Raw genomic sequence first — 14,576 nt, 5'->3', positions numbered from 1 at the left:
CAAAGTTTTAAAAGGTATTGCTGCTTCTTTGTCTTTGCCAGATTTTCAGTGTCACCTTTGTTAAGCTCAACAAGGCTTCAGTTAACATGTTACAGATTATGGAACCATATGGAGCATGGGGGTTCCCAAACCCGAAGTCAGTGAATGAACTGATCTACGAGCATGGTTATGGCAAAATGTCTCAGTGCCAGATCATTCTCTAAATGTTTACCTGTATTAACATCAGGAAACTGAACCATGGACACAGTATGTAACTTGTCTGAGGTTACACAGCTAGGAAGTTGAAGACTGGAGATTTGCAAGTAGTTCTAAACTGGAACCCTTAATCATAGGCTCAATGTAAATATTCTGACCAGCAGTTTTCAAATCAGTTGAATGTTAGAACCATCTCAAGAACATTTCAAAGCATACCACCATCTAGGCTCCACCTCCAGAGATTCGGATGTAATGGCTTTGGGTGGGACCTGTCATTAGTATATCTAAAAAAGCACCAAAGTGATTTCAAAGTGCAGAGAGGCTATTTAGTTGTTGAGAGGTGAGAATCCAGGTAGCTTGACTTTTTCCTGCATGTTATAGTAGCTTCTACTTTCAGCCAATTGAGAAAGAAAATAAAATGCATTTTTATTCTGGAGTGATGAATTTTATTTATTTATTAACATTTTTTTAACATTTATTTATTTTTAAGAGACAGAGTGAGACAGAGTGCACAGACTCTAGGCTTGAGCAAGCATTCAGCACAGAGCCCAATGAGGGGCTCGAACCCACAAACCATGAGATCATGACCTGAGCCAAAGTTGGACACTTAACTGACTGAGTCACCCAGGCACTCCTAGAGTGATGAATTTTAATTTTGTAAACCAAAAAGAGTTCACTGAGGATCATAGAAGATAGGATTTCCTTTGGTGGTTATTTAAACTAAGATGGATTATCAATTTCTGAGATAATTAAGTGTATTAATGAGAAACTGATGAACATTTCCAAACCCTCTTTCTTAAATATTGTAGCACTAATATAGACACAAGAGGTCTCTGCAATACAATTTAAATTCTATGTATAGGGGCACCTGGGTGGCTCAGTCAGTTAAGCGTCCGACTTTGGCTCAGGTCATGATCTCATGGTTCAAGAGTTTGAGCCCCGCATTGGGCTCTGTGCTGACAGCTGGCTCAGAGCCTGGAGCCTGCTTCAGATTCTGTATCTCCCTCTCTCTCTGACCCTCCCCTGCTCTTGCTGTCTCTCTCTCTCAGAAATAAATAAAACATTAAAAAAAAAACTATGTATAATAGATAATCCTCCTGAGAATCAACTTAAGTCAAAATGTTTGTTTTTAATTTGAAAGTAGTCTTTTATTAACTGACCAGATTACAAAAATTGGTAATCATGGTAGACAGAGCAGTTCATTCTTCTAATAAGCCTACTGATCTGGACTTCCCTGTTGCCAGTATCTCTACCTTCCATAAGAAGGGTGGTCTTTTTCTTCATTCCCCCTCATGGAGAAGATAATTTGAAGGGCCATAAGAAGTTGTTTGCTTCTTTGAAACATTTTCCAACAGTATAGATCTCATGAATCAGATCCTCATGCATCAGATCCTCCTTGCAAATGATGCCATATTGACCATGAGATCAAGCAATAGACATGTTATCTGTCAGGGAAATTTGCTTCTTGCTGATTTTGTCATAACCATGAGCATAGATCAGTTCACTCACTGACTTCAGGTTTGGGGACCCACATTTTCCATATGGTTCCATAATCCGTAACATGTTAACTGAAGCCTTGTTGAGCTTAACAAAGGTGCACTGAAAACCTGGCAAAGGTGAAACAGCAGGAACACCTTTCAAACCTTTTGGCTCACACCATGGATACTTCTGATCCTGATGACAAATGCAGTTTGGGTTCCACAGGTACGTAGACGTTGCCAGCTTTTCTTGCCATCCTAGACATTCAAATCTCAGTTCTGTACATTGGTCTGTATTCCTTGTGGTCATGCTTAGCTTCTTGCCTCTTATAGCATCTTTTGGGCAAACTTCTTTCTTAGATACTTCATCTTCAATTCTACAAAATTCCTTCACTTTTTCTTAAGTGTTTCTGACACAGCAGGAACCTTCTTTTTCTTCTCTTCTGTACCCTCCATGATTCCAGCCAGAAAAGAGCAAGGCAAAATGTTTTAAGAAGGAATGAAGGGGATGCTATGATAACTTGAACAGCCAGCTCCCTCGGGATAAAACCCTGATATGTAGTGTTTACCAAATCATAGTATAAATATGATTCTAATTTCAAGCTATCAAAGTGATGAATATTACTGAATGTAGAGCTCAGGAGGACACCATTATATTTCCACATATATATGAAATAGAGATAAAAACCTCAAAAGCATAGATAATACTAAAATGTGGTTAAATAACAGGAAGTAATGGGTTTTGAAAATTTATTACCTTTGTTTAAATATAATTCATTTAATTTACATTTATATGATATAATTTTTAACACTATATTTAATAACTGGCTTGCAAAATTCCTGAAAATTAAATAATCAGCTCTTGCAAACCTGTCCAATACACCACTGAAAAGGCATCCATTCAATGTCTTTTTCTTTGAAAAGAACAATATTTATTCAACTAAATTGAATAAGAATAAGCCAATTTTTATGGCACATAGGATCTATAGGGGAGAAAATAAACTTTCTTCATTCATTGAGCTTTCCCAGGAATGAAAACTTTTGATTAAATCCTTCAAGATAGATCAGCCTTCAGGGCATATGCGCCCTGATATTTTAGCAGCACTATCAACAATAGCTGAACTATGGAAAGAGCCCAAATAACCAACAATTGATGAATGGAGAAAGAAGATGAGGTATAAATATACAGTGGAATATTACTCAGCCATCAAAAAGAATGAAATCTTGCCATTTGCAATAATGTGGATGGAGCTAGAGTGTATTATGCTAAGCAACATAAGTCAGTCAGAGAAAGACAAATACCATATGATTTCACACATATGTAGAATTTAGGAAACAAAGCAGATGAACACAAGGGAAGGGGAAAAAAGAGGGAAGCAAACCATAAGAGACTCTTAAAGAATATGGGGCACCTGAGTGGCTCAGTTGATTAAGCTGCTGACTTTGGCTCAGGTCATGATCTCATGGCATAAAGGCTTGTGAGTTCAAGCCCCCCATCAGGCTCTGTGCTGACAGCTCAGACCCTGGAGCCTGCTTCCGATTCTGTGTCTCCCTCTCTTTCTTTCTGCCCCCCCCCCCCCCGCTCACACACACACTCTCTCTCTCTCAAAAATAAACAAACATTCAAAAAATTAAAAAAAAAAATAAACTGAGGGTTGATGGAGGGAGAGGAGAGGGATGGGCTAAATGGGTGATGGGAATTAAGGAGGGCATTTGTTATGATGAGCACTGGGTGTTACATGTAAGTGATGAATCACTAAATTCTACTCCTGAAATCAATATTACACTAAATGTTAACTAACTGGAATTTAAATACAAATTTGGAGGAAAAAAAGGATAAATGAGCCTTTGCTGTGAGCAATAGAACATGAATGTTAACAGTGTGGGTTCTGGGGTCAGAACAACTGGATTTGAGTCCTGCCTTGTACCCCTATAACCCTTTAATTTTAGGAAAGTTACCTAAATTTTTGAACATCTGTAAAATGAGATGATAATAGTAACCACCTCAAAGAATTATTGACAGAATTAAATGTTATTATATGTAAAGCATATTCAAAGTGTCCAACACATTGAAAAAGTTCAGTGAATGCTAGTTACCACCATCATATGAAAGCTTCAAATATGTAAACTAGGGGCACTTAAGTGGCTCAGGTGGTTCAGCGTCTGACTCTTGATAGCAGCTCAGGTCATGATCTCACTCTTGACAGCAGTTTAGGTCATAATTTTGTGGTCATGGGATCAAACCCCACCTTGGCTCTGCACTGAGTATGGAGCCTGGATGGAATACTGTCTTTCCTTTTCTCTCTGCCCTTTAACCCACTCTTTCTCTCCAAATAATATTTAAAAAATATGTAACCTGTATAAATTTGAGATAACTACTTAAAGTTAGTTACTTCATGTTCCCTGAACAGACCAAGAGATTTCACATATCCTTGACTTTGCTCATGCTCTTCCTTCCACCTGATATGACAAACTTCCACCATGTCTTTTTAAGTTCCACTAAAAATATAATTTCTCTTAACTTTCTCTGATTGGCTTGCACCCTGGGTAATTCAAAAGCTCTTTATAAGAACATATTTAATTTATTCTTAATATGTAGTTAATAAGTACCTGAAAACATTTTCAAAGGTCAAACTAAATGGTCAAATAAAGACAAGTATATCCTGAGGGACAGTGAGGGTGTCCATTTCCTGGCATCCTCATTCCTCAAGGACTAACCACTCTTTTTTTTTTTTAATGTTTATTTATTTTTGAGAGAAAGAGACAGAATGTGAGCAGGGGAGGGTCAGAGAGAGAGGGAGACACAGAATCCAAAGCAAACTCTAGGCTCCAAGCTGTCAGCACAGAGCCTGATGCGGAGATTGAACTCACAAACTGCAAGATCATGACCTGAGCTTAAGACAAAAGCTTAACTGACTGAGCCACAGTTTCAGGTATGGGCTAGGTGATCAAAAAGTGTTGGTTGTGCTTATTTTCATTTAATTAGTTCCTATAATCATTTAAAACATCCGAAGTTTAGGGAAAAAATAGCTTTGGTGTTTCCTGTCAATTAGTTTGTATTGTTGTATAATAATGGAAGCTATATGACTATAAATTTCCTTTTCCTTCCAAGAATAGCTCTGCAATTTTATTTAAATGGTCAATTATCTCATGTAGAAAGATGTAAGGGAAGAGGGAAGGAAGAAAAGAAAGGAGGGAGGAAAAAGGAAGGGAAAGAGGGAAGGCAAATGGTTACTTTTCCTAAAAAGAAGTATCTCTTTAAATATAAAATCATTGTTGCATTCTATTTCCAGCAATATAATGAATTGACCAGATATTCTAAAATAAACTCCCCTTGCAAAATGGATAAGATTATTTTAAGAATCCTTTCAGATGCATAGGAGATTTAGAAAAACACTGAGGAAAATTTTCAAAGGCCAAAAATGGGAAGCCAGTTTTGTAAGATGGTACTGTTACCATGGCTGCCCTGAGGGCATTTGCCAGCATGGGTGACCTGGCTTTTTAGGTTCTAACTACTGAATGGGAGCAGAAATCAAGGCTTTGCTCCTCTGCAAGGTGGAGAGTCAAAAATGAAACTCAAAGCCAAGTCCTTTGAAGAGCAACCCTTCAGAAAGTCTGCTTACCAGCAAAGGTGACATCAAGGAAAAACGTGTTTAGGTCAGAAACTGGGGAGACAGGGTGGTTTTCTGAGAGTTTATAACCATAGTCCTATCCTTACATGGCTCAGGATTTAGATATTTTCTACATATCTGGCCCAGGAAACCCCCAAAACAAGAATAATAACAGATATGGTTCCAGGGCTGGCGACACCCCACAGCACCTAGAAGAATCTAAAATACTCTTTTCTAGGAGTGTGCTTCCTCAACACAAGTCTTGCAGAATTCTTTCAGAGGAAGGCTAGTAAAACATGAGCTAAAAAGTCAGAAATTATAAAATACACACACACACACACACAAAAAAGCCACCATGAACAAAAGAAACAAACAGTATACTTTAAACCTCTTCATAGATTTCTTAGAGTTATCAAATAAAAAATGTATCTGAAATATTTGAAAAGTTGTGGATTGTAGATCACATAATAGTCATTAAATGATTCAAATAGTGGTGTTTGTGTTCTATGTGGCAGTCAAATAGAGAGAGAATTTGGGAACATGTGTTTGGAATAATGGAAATTTCCAGATAAAACCTCAAAGAGAACTGAAAAGGCAATTTTCTTTAAGCCCAACTCCTGCCTGCATCCTTTCTACATCCTTCTCTTGCCTTCCCTCTTCTCCATCCCATTTGGAAAGTCTAGAATGTTCACTCTGACTAAGATTAAGGCCAACCCTAACCATATAAGCATCACTGCCAACAGTCAACTGGAAATCTTTTTTTTTTAAATTGTTTTTAAGAGAGAGAGAGAGAGGGAGGGACAAAATCTCTAACCAGCTTCACACTCCATGCGGAGCCTGATGCAGGGATCAATCTTATGACTGTGAGATGGTGACCTGAGCTGAAATCAAGAGTTGGACACTTAACCAACTGAGCCACCCAGGCATCCCAACTGGAATCTTTATAATCCAGAGATAATACTCATGTTCTAGTTTTATTTGAAAATATTGTCTTATAATATTAATTTTAAAACATTCTCATTTTTGGCATATTACTTAAATTTAATAAAGAACCATGTTATTTCATTCAAATATGGTAGTAAATAAAATTCACAAACTTGCTTTTTATACACCTTAAAAACATATAGACCTCTATCTGAAAAATGAAATTTTGTTTAGTGTAACTACCAGAAGACTATCCAAAATGTCTCAGTCTTAGAAAAGGCACAGTGTTTCAACAAATGCTATATCAAAGTCTGTTATATATTTTAAATGTTTTTACAGAATTAGGTCCAAAGCTATCAACAGCTTTCTTAAGGCTAAGAACTACTGGCAATGTCATTATTACATATTAGGAAGCTAGTAATATATTTTTAAAGGAATTTATTGATTCAAAAACATTTAAATGGACATCTGCTTTGTGCCTGATACTATGATATGCTCGGTGAATAATTAATGAGCAAAAATGGCCACAGTTCCTGCTCTCATGCAGTCTATGATTAGGAGAGGAACACAGATTATTATTGCAGTGATCATCAAATAAATGTAGAATTACAACTGGGCAACTATGACATTATTCTTCTTGACTATAGTCAACAAACACATTTATCTTAAAACACTTTTAAAGAATATTTAACTTGTCAACAGTTAAGGGGCAATGAGTTACTTTGGTCTTAATGTGAGTACATTCTTATAAATATAACTCAAATTTCCTGTGGGAAATCTTCAACTGATACTGATACCTATTTAATACTTTTGAAGTCATTATCAATTTTGCCAATTTGGAGAAATTTTTGGAACTGTTCATTATAATCCCAAATGACAAATAACTGAATTTATTAACTTTACCATTTTATCAAATTTTGTTTCTTAACTCACAAATTTTGAAGCAATTACAGATTGTATGAGATACTTTCAGAGATTTTGAAGATTTCCACTTTTAATGTGATATTTTAACTGCATATTAGGAAATGCTTCACTTGATACTTGAGAATCAAGTATCCATCTAGAGGAAAGATGGCTACACAGGCCAGCACATCAGGTGAGCTGGGCTGCTAGTCCCAAAGAGGGAAAGCTGAACTGGGGGACAGGGATCACAATCATGGGGTAGAAGACATCAGAATATGCAAATGCTGATTCTTTACAGCTCTTGAGCAATCTAAACCCAACTCATGAAAAACTAATAGTAGAAAGCTATAAATATAAAAAAAAAACAAAAAACCAAGGGTTTGTTAAATCTGTATTTTAGTGACTAAGTTTGATAATTTGCCCTTTAGTAAACTGGTTTTTAGATGACTGACTTTAGTCCATTTGACCTAGAATTAACTATAGCAGGTCAATCTGACTTGGTCCTTAGTTATCGGATAAGAGTATCCTGGCAACCTGAGGCTAGAATGGAGCCAGAACTGAAGAGTGAGTGCAAGTTGGCCAGGTGGGTAGAGAGGAGAAGAGCAAGGCAAAGCCAGGGGAGGAAGGACACATAGAAAAGCCTGAACTTGCAAGAGAAATTGGGTTGAGATGAAGCCAAGGAGTGTACTCCAGGTCCAACTAGGATGAATGTTGGACGCTATTTTTAAGAGTTCTATCTTTGTCCTAGATCACTGGAAAGCAGTGATGGTGTTTTAAAAGGGAGTAACATGATGAGATTTGGTTTTTGGAAAGCACTCTGGCCACAAGGTGGAGAATGAGCTGGAGAGCAGCTGGGGCATATGCAGGAAGATTCAGCAGAAAATTCTTTTTTTTTTTTTTTTTTAGATGTGCATTTTTATTTTTTTTATTTTTTTTTTTAAATAGTTTATTGTCAAATTGGTTTCCACATAACACCCAGTGCTCATCCCCAAAGTGCCCTCCTCCATGCCCATCCCCCCTCCCCCCCACATCCATCAGTCCTCAGTTTTTGTCAGCATTCAAGAGTCTCTCATGGTTTGCCTCTCTCCCTTTCCCCCACCATTTCCGCCCTTCTTCTCCCCCTTGTTCCTCCGTCAAGTTCCTCCTAATCCTCCTATACGTGCAAATCTATACCATGGAATACTACATGGCAATGAGAAACAATGAAATCTGGCCATGTGTAGCAACATGGATGGACCTTGAGGGTGTTATGCTGAGCGAAATAAGTCAGGCAGAGAAGGTCAGCAGAAAATTCTTAACAGTGGTTTGCTGAGAGAGGACAGAAACCTGGACTGGGGCGGGAGTGAAGGAGATGGTGGGCAGTTGCTTTCAGTTGAGAGTGATTTTGCTCCACTGGGGCCATTTGAATATCTGAAGAGATTTTTGGTAGTTACAACAGGTCTAGAAGGGATGAGCTCTTGGCAGCTAATGCACACAGGCCAGGGATGCTGCCAAATATCCCGCAATGTGTAGAATACTCCCCCATAATAAAGAACTGCATGACCCAAAATGCCACAGTACTCAGGCTGACCAACAGTGGACTAGAGAGATACTTAGGGAGTAACACAGACTTCATATTAGAAATGAACTTTAAGTATAACGCCAGATTTATCAAAATAAAATACAATGACCCTAAGAAAAACAACACAATGCCAGTAACTGCTTTAGGGACAACAAAATTTAAATAAACAGGTGTAATTCAGAACAATTATTAAATACATATGTATAGTTACTAAATGCTTAGAAGGGATGAGAGCTGTAAACTGCATTCCCAGCTTGACAGAAATACATGGTGACTAAATCTAGCATTGTCTGCAAAAGAGGCACGCACTTCACTGTGGTAACAGTCAGCAGGATCTAAATTTAGTTTATACTCTTTAGTGCATTAAAATAGCATCAAGAAGCTTAGGAAGTCTAAAACTATCACACTCCAAGTTTCTGTCTATACTGTTAATAGCTACTTGCCAAGATCCCTGTTGCCCATGTGATGATTATAGCCTATTAAAAACATGTCCTCCGCAAGTGCTCTCAAAAAAACAGGAAACGTAGTTAAGTGAATGATTCTAGATAAAATAATTGGCAACACAAATATCACAATGTAGGCATTCATAAGGAATATATCTTAACTCCTGAAGTTTTGTGAGAGCTTTATGAGGCTTTTTTACTGTTTACTATAAAAGTTAAAATGCTTCAATCAGAGTTTCAGTGTCACAATGGTAAATTAGAAAAACAAATAAACATTTTTATTTCAACAGAAAATCTACTAATTGCCTATATGTGACTTGCATAAAAGCTGAACTGGGGAAGGACTATTACTGAAAATGGGGAAAGATTAAGACTGTGCTTGGAACCTTAATTTATCTGTTAAACCTCTCTTCTATTCAGACAAACCAAAACCAGATGGACTAACCCAACGACATTCATTTTTTCACTTCCATTCACAGGACCTCCTAAAATGCAGTCTTTGATTAAAAAATTGCTTTATTTTCTGAAATTTTAATTCAATATGTATTTCTTCCAGTAAAGTACTCTCAATTGCTGCATTCTACAATCAGTGAAGCAAATACATCGCAGGAGAATGAATCTAGAAAGAGTTCAGAATTAATGTCCTATAGCAAGGGTAGTTTTGGGTTTTTTTCCTATCAAGAAGCCATGAACAAAAAAGGAAACAGAAATCAGCAGCTTCATAGTTAAAGTCAAATTAAGTCATGTTCATGTTTTCTTTTAACAGAAATATATGTACTGTACTTTCCTACACTCATGGGCAGGTACTTTTCCAATGTTAGGTACATGACAGAGAGTTATCTGCTTTCAATCATCTGTCTCTTCACACGTGTACTGCACTCTTCATGCCTATACGCCTGTGCCTATGACTATAAACAGAGCTTTAGCTGGTACATAGCTACCTAGAACAAAGTCTACATCTACAGTTTCCTTTGCAGCTAGGCCTGGCCAGGTGACAAAATTCAGGCCAAGTGAAGCTTCTGGATATTTCCTTAAAGAGAGAGGAAGCCACTTTGCTTCTTTCTCCCTGTTGGCTGGGATGTAAATATGACAACAAACCCAAGGACCAGCACAGGACATGGAGGACAAGCTGCCTGCTGTGGATGTCAGAGCCAAAGAGGGAAGCTTGGTTCCTTGACACCATGGAATGTCACACCAAACATGGAAGGTCAACAAAATATGTTTAAGTGAACAAGAAATATATTTCTATTTTTCTTCAGTCACCATTATTTTGTTTTCTTTGGTCACTATAGATATCTTTAATCCCAACGAATACAATGTCTTTGCATTGTACATTTCTGACCAGCTGTGTCCTCCCCCTTACTCTGCGATTCTAATTTATATACAGTCTTCAAGTTAGGCATTTTTTTAAGAAACCCTTCCAGCTGCCAATTTCCACAGGCATTTTTCTTTACATTGAACTAGGGCTTGTGGTCTATACATTTCCACCAAATTTTAAGTTTTGACAATACTGTGTATAAATATATATTAATTTGAATTTACTCTATGTCCACACAACTAGCTGATAAATTCCTTAAGGCTGGGAAATGTTCCTTCATCTTCCTTGTATTCTTAATACTTTGCTAGAGTTAGCAGATGCTCATATACTTGCTAGTAATTTAATATAAAGAAAGGGCAAGTAAAGGAAAGAAAGGAGGGAAAGAGTAAAGAAGGGAGAGACAGAAAATGAGAAAGGGAGACATAAAGATAAAGGACAGTTCAACAAACTATTAAAAACAACATGGCAACATCTTTTGCCTCCAAATATATTTAATAAAAACTTTTGCATTTTTACACCTGTGGGCATTAATGGGGCATTATAGGATCAATTTAAACACCTATTGGTTAAACATTCGTGAATAGCAGTTTTGAATACATTATTGAGCGGAAATCTTTGGGGGTGGGAGATGTCTCAAAATGACACAATAACTCCCCAGTAGTGTAGAGGATAAGAATCGCCATGGGGCACCTGGATGGCTCAGTTTTTTAAACATCCAACTCTTGATTTTGGCTCAGGTCATGATCTCACAGTTCATGAGTTCAAGCCCAGTATCGGGCTCCAATAAAAGGTGTAGAGCCTGATTGGGACTCCCTTTCTCTCTCTCTCTCTCTCTCTCTCTCTCTCTCTCTCTGTGTGTGTGTGTGTGTGTGTATGTGTGTGTGTGTGTGTGTGTCCCTCCCATGCTCATGCTCTGTCTCTCTCAAAGTAAATAAATAAAACTTAAAAAAATAATCTCCTTAAACCATTCTGTTGTTGTTCTTTGCTAAAATCATTGTAAACAACAGCAACTGCTAATAAGAAATGAAACTGAAGAAGGCTTAAAATTTTGCTACTACCTCAGAATGATCACCTGAAACTGTCTCCTGAGTCTGAAATAAACAAGAAACCTATCCAAGGATATGTCTATGAGCCAGTGTCCAGTCAGGACACAGTTTCTCACTGTTGCTGACAAAGAATAAAGAAGTCAAGTCTTCTCACAGAGTTTGCCAGATTAGACATTTCTTCTTGTTCCTACATTCCCTTATGTATCTGACTTTTTAAATCATGGCTTACCAAATGATTCTGCACTTCTAAGTCCTGATAGTTTTTACTGTGTATGTTTCTTTTTCATACTTTTGGCTACCTTGTAAATCTAAAACTGATTCCTGATTATTTTGCCTTAGTTTTAAGGTGAATTTTGACTACAATTAATCCTGGCTGATAAGAAATGGCTCCAATTTCTTTCTCATTTCCGTTCATTTAAAAAAATAAGCTTCTCACTTTGGAATAATTTTAGATTTATTCAATTTACTTTTGATGATAAAGTTGTGCTTATTCTAGGACTGCAAAGTTGGTTAGGGATTCTAAAATCAATCTAATTCTTACCACTATAACAGAAGGAGAAAAATCATGCAACCATCTAAGTGTGGAAAAAGTTTTTAAACAACTAAAACATTCATTATGGACAAAAAACATCTTTAAAAAGTATTAATAAGATGAAATTTCCTAAATTTGAAAAGGTTATCTTTAATCAAACTAGTAGGGTACCTGTAAAAAAAAGGCACATAGAGCAGTGGAACACAGAGCCGAGAAATAAGCCTACACATATACAGTCAAGTAATCTATGACAAAAGATTTTTTTCTACAGGAAAAGGGTAATCTCTTCAATAAATTGTATTGGAAAAACCAGATACCCACATGCAAAAGAATGAAATTGGATCCTTTATCTTACACCATCTACAAAAATCAACCCAAAATGGATTAAAGACTTAAATGTAAGACCTGACGCTTTTAAACTGCTATAAGAAAACATAGGGAAAGAGACCCTTGATGTTGGTCTTGGTTGGCGACACCCAAAGCAAAAGGGAACAAGTGTTACTGTATCAAACAAAAAGCTCCTACATAACAAAGGAAATGACCAACACAGTGAAAAGTTAACCTATGGAATAGGAGAAAATATTTGCAAACCATATATCTGATAAAGGGTTACTCTCCAAAATATATAAGGAATTTGTAGAACTCACTCAAAGAAATTACCGGAGTTAAAAGTGAAAGAAACTGAATAGACATTTTTCCAAAGCAAACATAACAAAGAGCCCACAGGTAGATGAAAAGCAACTCAACATCACGAATCATTAGGAAAATGTATATAAAACCACAATGAAACACCATCTCACACCTGTTAGGATGGCTATTATTAAAAGACAATAGATGAAAGTGTTGGCAAGGGTGTGAGAAAAGGGATCCCTTGTACACTGTTGGTGGAGATGTAAATTGTTACAATCATTATGGGAAACAGTATGGAGGTGTCTCAAAATATTAAAAATATTAACCTACCGTATGATTCAGCAATCCCACTGCTGGGGATATATCCAAAGGAAATGAAATCAGTAACTCAAAGAGACATTTGCACTCTTGTGTTCATGGCCACATTATTCACAATAGCCAAGCTATCAAAACAACCTTAATTGTCTGCCAATGGATGGATGGATGTGCGTCTTTGTATGTAACATTTTCTTTACCCATATATATTCATGTATCAATATATCTATATCTCATACATATAATATCACATATATTATGGAATGTATTATATATTCATATATATGATATATACATAATATATACACATTTATAATGGGGTATTATTTATCTATAGAAAGAAGGAAATCCCACCATCTGGGACAACATGGATGTACCTGGAGAACATTAACCTTAAGTGAAATATGGCAGAGAAAGACAAATACAGTATGATCTAATTTATATGTATCTAAAAAAGGTGAACACACAGAAGTGGAGGCTAGAGTGATGATTAAGAGGGTTCACTATAGGGAAAATAGGAAGATATTTGTCAGAGGCTACAAACTTTTAGTTATAAGATGAATATGTTCTAGGAATCTAATATACAACATTGTGACTCTAATTAATAACAGTGTATCATATCCTTGAAATTTGTTGTGTTCTCACCACCAGCACAACAACAAAAAAGGTAAGTGAAGTGATGGAGGTGTTAATTAATTGATTACGGTCATTCACTTCACAATGTATATATATATATATATATATAAAACCATTAGATTGTATACCTTAGATATTGTATAATTTTTATTTGCCAAATACCTCTATACCTTAATAAAGGTGGGGAAAAAAAGTTTATCTACAAATTTCCTAAGGTAGATATCGTAATTAAAGATTAAATATTGAAAAAATTCTCTCTGAGATTGGCAATGAGACAAAAATATACTTTATACTTTCAATTAATACCATTTTGAAGGTTCTAGCTAATGTGATAAGACAAGGGAAAGAAAAAAATGTTTTGAGAATGGTAAGAAAAAAATGAAGCTGTATAATTATTAGCTGATATGAGATCTGTATATGTATAAAAATATTAAGAATTCAGATAAATAAATTAGAAACAAACAATAGGGGAACAATCAATGCATCTATTATTCACTGATAAAATGTTTAAAAAAAAGAATTCAGATAAATAGTTAAACACATAAAATCAATTTAGCAAGGATACTAAATAAAAAGTCAGTCAATAATACCAATTCAGTCTATAAAGCAGGTGGAAAATGAATTTTAAAAAATTATGGGGCTCCCTGGTGTCTAGCTGGTTAAGCGTCCAACTTCAGCTTAGGTCATGATCTCACATTTGTGGGTTTGAACCCGACATTGGGCTCTGTGTTAACAGCTTAGAGTTGGGGGCCTGTTTCAGATTCTGTCTATCTCTCCTACAATAAATAAATAAACTTAGAAAATAATGCATTTATTTAGGTCAATAACAGAGGACAACATTTTCTACTTCTTTATATATTTTTTCTATATCAAGTAATGTGTATGGACAGTGTCATACCTTCTTAAATATAGCAATAAATTTCAAATGTGGATTGTTTTGGGTTCTCTTTTAAAATTAAGGTAATATTATTGAGTTGTTCAGGG

At 36.2% G+C, this 14,576-nt stretch overlaps 1 protein-coding gene and 1 pseudogene across 2 annotated transcripts in view; both read right to left on the bottom strand.

Moving 5' to 3' along the window:
• Nucleotides 1–14,576, bottom strand: part of ZNF385B (zinc finger protein 385B) — a 319,758-nt gene that overhangs the window by 216,539 nt on the left and 88,643 nt on the right. The gene's annotated exons all lie outside the window — the stretch shown is intronic.
• LOC120221583 lies at nucleotides 1,360–2,129 on the bottom strand (annotated as a pseudogene).

Source organism: Hyaena hyaena, unplaced genomic scaffold, assembly GCF_003009895.1.
Source record: "Hyaena hyaena isolate Hyena2069 unplaced genomic scaffold, ASM300989v1 scaffold_785, whole genome shotgun sequence".
In the NCBI taxonomy this organism is placed as follows: Eukaryota; Metazoa; Chordata; class Mammalia; order Carnivora; family Hyaenidae; genus Hyaena; species Hyaena hyaena.
The sequence above is the reverse complement of the archived record's forward strand: the minus strand, read 5'-3'. Positions and strand labels throughout refer to the sequence as shown.